The following is a 10620-nucleotide window of genomic DNA, read 5'->3' on the forward strand; positions in this document are numbered from 1 at the left end:
TTCTTGCCTGGAGAATCCCAGGGACCGGGGAGCCTTGTGGGCTTCCGTCTATGGGGTCACACAGACTCGGACATCACTGAAGTGACTTAGCAGCAGCATGTCCATCGAGTCAGTGATGCCATCCAGCCATCTCATCCTCTGTCGTCCCCTTCTCCTCCTGCCCCGAGCATCAGTCTTTTCCAATGAGTCAACTCTTCGCCTGAGGTGGCCAAAGTGCTGGAGGTTGAGCTTTAGCATCATTTCTTCCAAAGATATCCCAGGGCTGATCTCCTTCAGAATGGACTGGTTGGATCTTCTTGCAGTCCAAGGGACTCTCAAGAGGCTTCTCCAATACCACAGTTCAAAAGCATCAATTCTTCAGTGCTCAGCCTTCTTCATAGTCCAACTGTCCTATCCATACATGACCACAGGAAAAACCATAACCTTGACTAGACGAACCTTTGTTGGCAAAGTAATGTCTCTGCTTTTGAATATGCTTTCTAGGTTGGTCAAACTTTCCTTCCAAGGAGTAAGCTTCTTTCAGTTTTAATGGCTGCAATCACCATCTGAAGGGATTTTGGAGCCCCCAAATATAAAGTCTCACACTGTTTCTACTGTTTCCCCATCTATTTCCCATGAAGTGATGGGACCGGATGCCATGATCTTCATTTTCTGAATGTTGAGCTTTAAGCCAACTTTTTCACTCTCCACTTCCACTTTCATCAAAAGGCTTTTTAGTTCCTCTTTACTTTCTGCCATAAGGGTGGTGTCATCTGCCTGTCTGAGGTTATTGATCCTTCTCCCGGCAATCTTGATTGCAGCGTGTGCTTCTTCCAGTCCAGTGTTTCTCATGATGTATTCTGCATAGAATTTAAATAAGCAGGGTGACAATATACAGCCTTGACGTACTCCTTTTCCTATTTGGAACCAGTCTGTTGTACCATGTCTAGTTCTAACAGCTGCTTCTTGACCTGCATACGCATTTCTCAAGAGGCAGGTCAGGTGGTCTGGTATTCCCCTCCCTTTAGAATTTTCCACAGTTTATTGTGATCCACACTGTCAAAGGCTTTGCATAGTCAAAACAGAAATAGATGTTCTTCTGGAACTCTCTTGCTTTTTCCGTGATCCAGCAGATGTTGGCAGTTGCATCCCTGGTTCCTCTTCCTTTTCTAAAACCAGCTTGAACATCAGAAGTTCTCGGTTCTTATATTGCTGAGGCCTGGCTTGGTGAATTTTGAGCATTAATTTACTAGCCTGTGAGATGAGTTCAATTGTGCGGTGGTTTGAGCATTCTTTGGAATTGCGTATCTTTGAGATTGGAATGAAAACTGACCTTTTCCAGTCCTGTGGCCACTGCTGAGGAACTGGCGCACTAAGCGCAGGCGGCTGTGCCTGGCGCACTAAGCCCGGCCATAAGGAGCTGCCGCACGTCAGAGGTCAAAGGGCAGATGCTGAGAAGACAGCATGCCCGAAGGGCGGCGGCCAAGAGGAGTTACCCGACGTCTGACGTCAGGAAGAGAGGCCGAGAGTGCCAGGCTGCGTCGTCACAGGAACGGCCGAGAGGAGCTACCCCTCTTCGGAGGTCAGGAGCCGGCCGCGAGGCGTTCCCCCGCGACCGAAGTCAGGGGGGGCGACGAGAGGAGTTACCCCGCGTCCGAAGTCAGGGTCTGGGAGGAGAGGAGCTACCTCGCTTCTGAGGTCAGGGGGTGCGGCCGATTTGTGTTTCCCCACGTCCGAGGTCAGGTGGGGCGGCCGAGAGGAGTTACCCCGCGTCCGAGGTCAGGGCCGGATGCCGGAAGGAGCTACCCCAGGCCCCCAAGCCCGAGGCCAGGGGCGGCTCCCGGGAGGAGCAACCACACGTCCAAGGAGCCGAGGCTGTGTGGGCACAGGAGGGCCTAGAGGAGCTTCTGGGTAGAGTTCCCTATAAAACAGCAGCTGCTCTATTCTGTTTCATGGCACCAGTGCGTGTTTTGGTCGAAAATGCTCAATAGGATACACCATGCTGAGCTTTGTATGCAGTATAATGGTGGAGATCCAAGTGTGTTTGTTTCTCCTATGGTAAAGCCATGAAGACACTGGCATTTCCCCGGTCTCAGGAATATTCTGTGTGATTTCATTAGTTTCTGATTTCTAGTGGTGAAGCTGATGTGTGCCTTGTGTGCTTGCCATGATGTCATGAGGTTCTGTGGAGCCACGTGGATCCCTGCATTTTGAGAAGCCTTTGAATACTGAAATAGTCCCGATAGCATGAGGAGCTATGATTTAGAAAATGGAAGCACACAACGTATTAGAAAAATAAAAGGAGGGAGAAAAACTAAAGGGAGTCAGTTTTTACCCATGGTACCTCATCCTTGTGCATTTATGCACAGAACACAGAAAGAGACCCTGAGAGAGGTGCAAACCATGTTGCTGGGCCATGGGTCAACTTTCTAGTTCCAGGACTCAATGTTGGGTGTTGTTCTCACTTAAAGAAGTGTGAACACAGCCTTACTGGGTAGGAGAATACTTAAGTGCATCACCATTCCTCGAGGCCTTGTAATTTGAAATGGTGTGCCGCTCCGGGTGATATTATTCCAATGTAATGGGTAGTTCTGGAAGCCACAGACCTGTCACAATTTACCTAGATTTTGATCCCAGTTATTCAGATCTGAAAATGTGAACACGTATAATGTAGAGAATGGAAGGTAAATGCTACTGGAATCACCTTCACCTTGCTTGCTGATCATTTACCATATGTGCCCATATTTGTCCAGATACATGTCAACCAGCTGAAGCGATTCTCAAGAAGAGGAGGTGCATGTTGGATGTCAGTCTGTCCATGATGTCAAAAGAGACTGGTAAAAATTTGTTGCAGCATCGGGATATGATGAGCAAAGGTATGTGTGGGTGTGAAGGTGAAAGGGCAGTCTTCTACCCGGAAGCTCTGCTGTGTGCAGTGCCCTGCCCGTTCAGGTGCAGTTCACGTACAATTGGTGTCCTGTGCCTCGAATGGGTATGGTAAGGCTCACAAGATCGTCATTTGCGGTGGATCTGGACCAGAGATGTGGATGGATTGGTAGGTTTCAGTCTGTTGTCTGCCTTTATACCATAATAACCTGGGGAGTCATCTTTGGCTGACGCATCCTCAGGATTATTTCAACTGTCCTATTCGCACTATGTGAACAGAAATATTTTATAAAAGTCAAGATGATACCTAAGAGGAGAAGTGAGTAATACAAGAGGGCGTCTCTCTCTGTCTGGGAGTTCATACATATCAAGAAGCCATAGAGTTGTGGATGATGGATACCTATTGAAGGAGGGAATCAGTTACAGTAAGTAGGTGAATCTTCTCTAGGGGTGTGGATCTATATTGCGAGCAGCCTATAGAATGCAGCGGTCGGATTGATGACAATTGCCTGTAAGACTGCCTGGAGACTTGGGTTAATCCATATTTGAGATCTGTGCTGTTTGCAGTGCCCTGCCTAGAGAAGAACAGATCGTGTATACCTCAACTACACATACCCTGCCTTTGTAGAATGAGCCTCACTGGAAACATGATTTTGGCGTGACCTTGGCGCAGTTCTAGTTTTGGAGCTGCATGGCTCTGTGGGCTGCTTCCCATGATATCTTGGGGGTCCAGGGAGCCAGCCGTTTTGTAGGCCTTTTGAGGGTGCTTCCAGTGCTTGAGTATTCCTAATAGTTTCAGCACTTACAGGTTAGATAATGGAATCGCACTTCCTAGTAGAAAAGGAACTAAACGGAATGAGCTTTTATCGAAGCTATTTCATCCTGGTACAGATACACTTAGGTCAGGTCATGAGATCCTGTGAGAGGGGTGATCCAGGTTTGATAGTCGTGGTCAACTTTTTCTAGATGCATGGATAAATGTTGGGTGTAGTCACGACTTAAAGAACCTGTAGTCAGAGGCTTCCTGAGTAGAGTAAGGTGCAATGATATGACCATGACTGGTAGGCCACTGACAATGGATACGTGTTGGGCTCCAAGTGATATTAGTCCAAGACATCAGGAGGGCCAGGAAGCCACCTAGGTGACAAACATACCTTGATTATGATGTCAGTATTCCACATCTGAAAATGTGACTATTTGTAATGTAGAGAATGGAAAAATTAATGCTATTAGAATCACATTCACCTTGATTTTTGTGCATTTACCTGTGTTTGCAGATATCTCTAGATAATGTGTAGACCAGCTGAAGATATCGTCAAGGAGAGGACTTGCAGGGTGGAGGACAGAGGAACAATGTTTTGACGGTGGTTGGATATATGTTTGTTGTAGCATCAGAATATGCATGATGTGAAGCAGTGTGTGTGAATGTTAGGGTGAAAGGGCAAGTTGTCTTCCTGCAAGTCCTCCTGCGTGCACTGCGTGCCCAGATAGGTTGAGTTCACCTAGGTGCTGTCTAGGTAGAGTAATGGACTGTCCAGGTAGAGTAATGCTCACAAAACATCCTTTGTGGTGACCTCTGGATGAGTGGCTTGCATGTAGTCACAGGAGTCCTTGAGCTGCCTGCCTTGTTGTCGTAATGACCCTTGAGTCATCTGTGCCTCTACCATCCTTGGGACGATTTCATTCATTCTCTCATCACAGTGTGACCACAGACACTGTGCAGAGGGAAAGAAGTACATATTCGGAGAAGAGAGAAAGTAAAGATGCTGCTTTTCTCAGTCTTCACTCCCCTATATCTCAAACAAGCATAGGGTTGTGAAGAATGGACAGGCACTCAAGGACGGGTAATGATGAAAATCAGCTGGTCCTTATGTCCAGGGGCTGGAAATATCCTGAGTACAGTCATGGGCGTGATGGGGAGAGAGGTCGTAGCTGCTTCTCAGAGAGAGCAGGGGCTTGGGTAGATCCTCCACGGAGAGCCCTTCTGGGTAGTTCAGTTCAGTTCAGTTGCTCAGTCCTGTCCGACTCTTTGTGACCCCATGAATCACAGCACACCATGACTTGCTGTCCATCACCAAATCCTGGAGTTCACCCAGATTCAAGTCCATCGTGGAGAAGGCAATGGCACCCCACTCCAGTACTCTTGCCTGGAAAATCCCATGGACAGAGGAGCCTGGTTGGCTGCAGTCCATGGGGTCCCTAAGAGTCCAAGAAGCCTGAATGACTTCACGTTAACTTTTGACGTTCATGCACTGGAGAAGGAAATGGCAGCCCACTCCATTGTTCTTGCCTGGAGAATCCCAGGGACCGGGGAGCCTTGTGGGCTTCCGTCTATGGGGTCACACAGACTCGGACATCACTGAAGTGACTTAGCAGCAGCATGTCCATCGAGTCAGTGATGCCATCCAGCCATCTCATCCTCTGTCGTCCCCTTCTCCTCCTGCCCCGAGCATCAGTCTTTTCCAATGAGTCAACTCTTCGCCTGAGGTGGCCAAAGTGCTGGAGGTTGAGCTTTAGCATCATTTCTTCCAAAGATATCCCAGGGCTGATCTCCTTCAGAATGGACTGGTTGGATCTTCTTGCAGTCCAAGGGACTCTCAAGAGGCTTCTCCAATACCACAGTTCAAAAGCATCAATTCTTCAGTGCTCAGCCTTCTTCATAGTCCAACTGTCCTATCCATACATGACCACAGGAAAAACCATAACCTTGACTAGACGAACCTTTGTTGGCAAAGTAATGTCTCTGCTTTTGAATATGCTTTCTAGGTTGGTCAAACTTTCCTTCCAAGGAGTAAGCTTCTTTCAGTTTTAATGGCTGCAATCACCATCTGAAGGGATTTTGGAGCCCCCAAATATAAAGTCTCACACTGTTTCTACTGTTTCCCCATCTATTTCCCATGAAGTGATGGGACCGGATGCCATGATCTTCATTTTCTGAATGTTGAGCTTTAAGCCAACTTTTTCACTCTCCACTTCCACTTTCATCAAAAGGCTTTTTAGTTCCTCTTTACTTTCTGCCATAAGGGTGGTGTCATCTGCCTGTCTGAGGTTATTGATCCTTCTCCCGGCAATCTTGATTGCAGCGTGTGCTTCTTCCAGTCCAGTGTTTCTCATGATGTATTCTGCATAGAATTTAAATAAGCAGGGTGACAATATACAGCCTTGACGTACTCCTTTTCCTATTTGGAACCAGTCTGTTGTACCATGTCTAGTTCTAACAGCTGCTTCTTGACCTGCATACGCATTTCTCAAGAGGCAGGTCAGGTGGTCTGGTATTCCCCTCCCTTTAGAATTTTCCACAGTTTATTGTGATCCACACTGTCAAAGGCTTTGCATAGTCAAAACAGAAATAGATGTTCTTCTGGAACTCTCTTGCTTTTTCCGTGATCCAGCAGATGTTGGCAGTTGCATCCCTGGTTCCTCTTCCTTTTCTAAAACCAGCTTGAACATCAGAAGTTCTCGGTTCTTATATTGCTGAGGCCTGGCTTGGTGAATTTTGAGCATTAATTTACTAGCCTGTGAGATGAGTTCAATTGTGCGGTGGTTTGAGCATTCTTTGGAATTGCGTATCTTTGAGATTGGAATGAAAACTGACCTTTTCCAGTCCTGTGGCCACTGCTGAGCAACTGGCGCACTAAGCGCAGGCGGCTGTGCCTGGCGCACTAAGCCCGGCCATAAGGAGCTGCCGCACGTCAGAGGTCAAAGGGCAGATGCTGAGAAGACAGCATGCCCGAAGGGCGGCGGCCAAGAGGAGTTACCCGACGTCTGACGTCAGGAAGAGAGGCCGAGAGTGCCAGGCTGCGTCGTCACAGGAACGGCCGAGAGGAGCTACCCCTCTTCGGAGGTCAGGAGCCGGCCGCGAGGCGTTCCCCCGCGACCGAAGTCAGGGGGGGCGACGAGAGGAGTTACCCCGCGTCCGAAGTCAGGGTCTGGGAGGAGAGGAGCTACCTCGCTTCTGAGGTCAGGGGGTGCGGCCGATTTGTGTTTCCCCACGTCCGAGGTCAGGTGGGGCGGCCGAGAGGAGTTACCCCCGAGAGGAGTTACCCCACGTCCGAGGTCAGGGGTGGCGGCCGGGAGGAGCTACCGCATGCCTAATGCCAGGAGCGGCAGCCAGGAGGAGCAAACACACGTCCAAGAAGCCGAGGCTGTGCGGGCGCAGGAGGGCTTAGAGGAACTTCTGAGTAGAGTTCCCTATAAAACAGCAGCTGCTCCATTCTGTTTCATGGCACCAGTGCATGTTTTGGTCGAAAATGCTCAATAGGACACACCATGCTGACTTTTGTATGCAGCATAATGGTGGAGATCCAAGTGTGTTTGTTTCTGCTATGGAAAAGCCATGAAGACACTGGCGTTCCCCCCGTCTCAGGAATCTTCAGTGTGGGGCTCCAAGTTATATTAGTCCAAGACATCAGGAGGGCCAGGATGCCACCTAGGTGACAAACATACCTCGCTTATGATCTCAGTAGTCCACTTCTTAAAATATGACTATGTGTAATATAGAGAATGGAAAAATTAATGGTACTAGAATCACATTCAACTTGATTGTTGTGCATTTACCTGTGTTCACATATATCTCTAGATATGTGTAGACCAGCTTAACATATTCTCAAGGAGAGGAGATACAGGTTGGATGACAGTGGATCAGTGATTTGATGGTGGTTGTATATATGTTTGTTGTAGCATCAGAATATGCATGATGTGCAGCAGTATGTGTGGATGTTAGGGTGAAAGGGCAAGTGCTCCTTCTGCAAGTCCTCCTGGGTGAACTGCCCTGCCCAGATAGGTTGAGTGCACTTAGGTACTGTGTGAACCGGACAGTCTAGGTTGAGTAACGCTCACAAAACATCTTTTGTGGTGGCCTTTTAACAAGTGGCATGCATGGAATCCCAGGAGTCCTTGAGCTGCCTGCCTTGATGTCATAATGACCCTTGAATCATCTGTGCCTATACCATCCTGAAGACAATTTCATTTGTCCTCTCCTCACAATGTGACCACAGACACCATACAGAGGGAAAGAAGTACATATTTGGAGAAGAGAGAAAGTAAAGATGCTGCTTTTCACACTCTTCACTCCCATATAACTCAAACAAGCATAGGTTTGTGAAGAGTGAACAGGCACTCAGGGAGGGATGTTGATGAAAATCAGCTCCTTGTTATCTCCAGTGGCTGAAAATATCCTGAGTGCAGTCATAGGCGTGATTGGGAGAGAGGTCATAGCTGCTTCTCACAAAGAGCGGGGGCTTTGCTAGCTCCTCCATGGAGAGCACTTCTGGGTAGATTTCCCTGTAAAACAGGAGCTGCTCCATTCTGCTTCATGGCACCAGTGCATGTTTCGGTTGAAAATGCTCCATAGAACAAACTGTGCTGACTTTTGTATGCAGAATAATGGTGGAGATCCAAGTGTGTTTGTTTCTGCTATGGAAAAGCCATGAAGACACTGGCGTTCCCCCGGTCTCAGGAATCTTCAGTGTGAATTCATTAGTCTCTGATTTCTAGCGGTGGAGCTGATGTGTCCCTTGTGTGCTTGCCATGATGTCATGAGGTTCTGTGGAGCCACATGGATCCCTACATTTTCAGAAGCCTTTGAATACTGAAATATTCCCAATAGCATGAGTACCTATAATTTAGAAAATGGAAACACACAACATATTAGGAAAAAATAAGAGAGAGACAGAAAAAAAACTAAAGGGAGTCAGTTTTTACCCATTGTACCTCATCCTAGTGCAGTTATGCATAGAACAGGGAAAGAGACCCTGAGAGAGGTGCAAACCATGTTGCTGGGCCATGGGTCAACTTTCTAGTTTGACTACTCAACGTTGGGTGTTGTCCTCACTTAAAGAAGTGTGAACACAGCTTTCGTGGGTAGCATAATACTGAAGTGCATCACCATTCCTGGTGGCCTTGGAAGTTGAATGGGTATGTGGCTCCGGGTGATATTATTCCAAGGTATCGGGTAGTTCTGGAAGCCACAGCCTTGTCAAACATCCCTAGATTTTGATCCCAGTTATTCAGATCTGAAAATGTGAACACGTATAATGTAGAGAATGAAAGGTACATGCTACTGGAATCACATTCACCTTGATTGCTCATCATTTACCCTATGTTCCCATATTTCTCCAGATACATGTCAACGAGGAGAAGCGATTCTCAAGAAGAGGAGGTGCATGTTGGATGTCAGTCTGTCCATGATGTCAAGAGAAATTGGTAAATATTTGTTACAGCATCGGGATATGATGAGCAAAGGTATGTGTGCGTGTGAATGTGCAAGGGCAGTCTTCTACCCGGAAGCTCTGCTGTGTGCAGTGCCCTGCCCATTCAGGTGCAGTTCACGTACAATTGGTGTCCTGTGCCTCGAATGGGTATGGTAAGGCTCACAAGATCGTCATTTGTGGTGGATCTGGACCAGAGATGTGGATGGATTGGTAGGTTTCACTCTGTTGTCTGCCTTTATACCATAATAACCTGGGGAGTCATCTTTGGCTGACTCATCCTCAGGATTATTTCAACTGTCCTATCCGCACTATGTGAACACAAATATTTTATAAAAGTCAAGATGATACCTAAGAGGAGAAGTGAGTAATACAAGAGGGCGTCTCTCTCTGTCTGGGAGTTCATACATATCAAGAAGCCATAGAGTCGTGGATGATGGATACCTATTGAAGGAGGGAATCATGTTACAGTAAGTAGGTGAATCTTCTCTAGGGGTGTGGATCTATATTGCGAGCAGCCTATAGAATGCAGCGGGCGGATTGATGACAATTGCCTGTAAGACTGCCTGGAGACTTGGGTTAATCCATATTTGAGACGTGTGCTGTTTGCAGGGCCTTGCCTAGAGAAGAACAGATCATGTATACCTCAACTGCACATTCCCTGCCTTTGTAGAATGAGCCTCACTGGAACATGATTTTGGCGTGACCTTGGCGCAGTTCTAGTTTAGTTGGAGCTGCATGGCTCTGTGGGCTGCTTCCCATGATATCTTGTGGGTCCAGGGAGTCAGCCGGTTTGTTGGCCTTACGACAGTGCTTCCAGTGCTAGAGTATTCCTAATAGCGTCAGCACCTACAGGTTAGATAATGGAATTGCATTCCTAGTAGTAAAGGAACTAAACAGAGTGAGCTTTTATCCAAGCTATCTCATCCTGGTATAGATACATTTAGGTCAGGTGATAAGGTCCTGTGAGAGGGGTGATCCACGTTTGATAGTCGTGGTCAAATTTTTCTAGGTACATAGATAAATGTTGGGTGTATTCAACAATTAAAGAACCTGTAATCAGAGGCTTCCTGAGTAATGTGCACTGATATCACCATGACTGGTAGGCCATGGACAATTGATGGGTATGGGGCTCCAGGTGATATTAGTCTGAGACATCAGAAGGGCCAAGAAGCCACCTAGGTGACAAACATACCTTGATTATGATCTCAGTAGTCCACATCTGAAAATGTGACTATGTGTAATGTAGAGAATGGAAAATTTAATGCTACTCAGAATCACATTCACATTGATTGTTGTGCATTTACCTGTGTTCACACATATCTCTAGATATGTGTAGACCAGCTGAACATATCCTCAAGGAGAGGAGATGCAGGATGCATGACAGAAGATCAGTGTTTTGATGGTGGTTGGATATATGTTTGTTGTAGCATCAGAATATGCATGATGTGCAGCAGTATGTGTGGATGTTGAGGTGAAAGGGCAAGTGCTCCTCCCCAAGTCCTCCTGGGTGCAGTGCCCTGCACAGATATGTTGGGTTCACATA

General features: G+C 47.2%; 2 non-coding genes across 2 annotated transcripts; both read left to right on the forward strand.

The window, feature by feature from the left end:
- Window positions 1-2907: 2907 nt before the first annotated feature.
- On the forward strand, window positions 2908-2986 carry MIR6526-3 (microRNA mir-6526-3). The gene has a single exon (NR_107791.1). It is a non-coding gene; the product is annotated as a microRNA mir-6526-3 (primary transcript).
- Window positions 2987-9160: 6174 nt separating this feature from the next.
- Window positions 9161-9239, forward strand: MIR6526-1 (microRNA mir-6526-1). Its single transcript, NR_107787.2, has one exon. It is a non-coding gene; the product is annotated as a microRNA mir-6526-1 (primary transcript).
- The last annotated feature ends 1381 nt before the right edge of the window (window positions 9240-10620 follow it).

The sequence above is a fragment of the Bos taurus genome, unplaced genomic scaffold (assembly GCF_002263795.3).
Source record: "Bos taurus isolate L1 Dominette 01449 registration number 42190680 breed Hereford unplaced genomic scaffold, ARS-UCD2.0 ScbfJmS_2447, whole genome shotgun sequence".
Taxonomy (NCBI): domain Eukaryota; kingdom Metazoa; phylum Chordata; class Mammalia; order Artiodactyla; family Bovidae; genus Bos; species Bos taurus.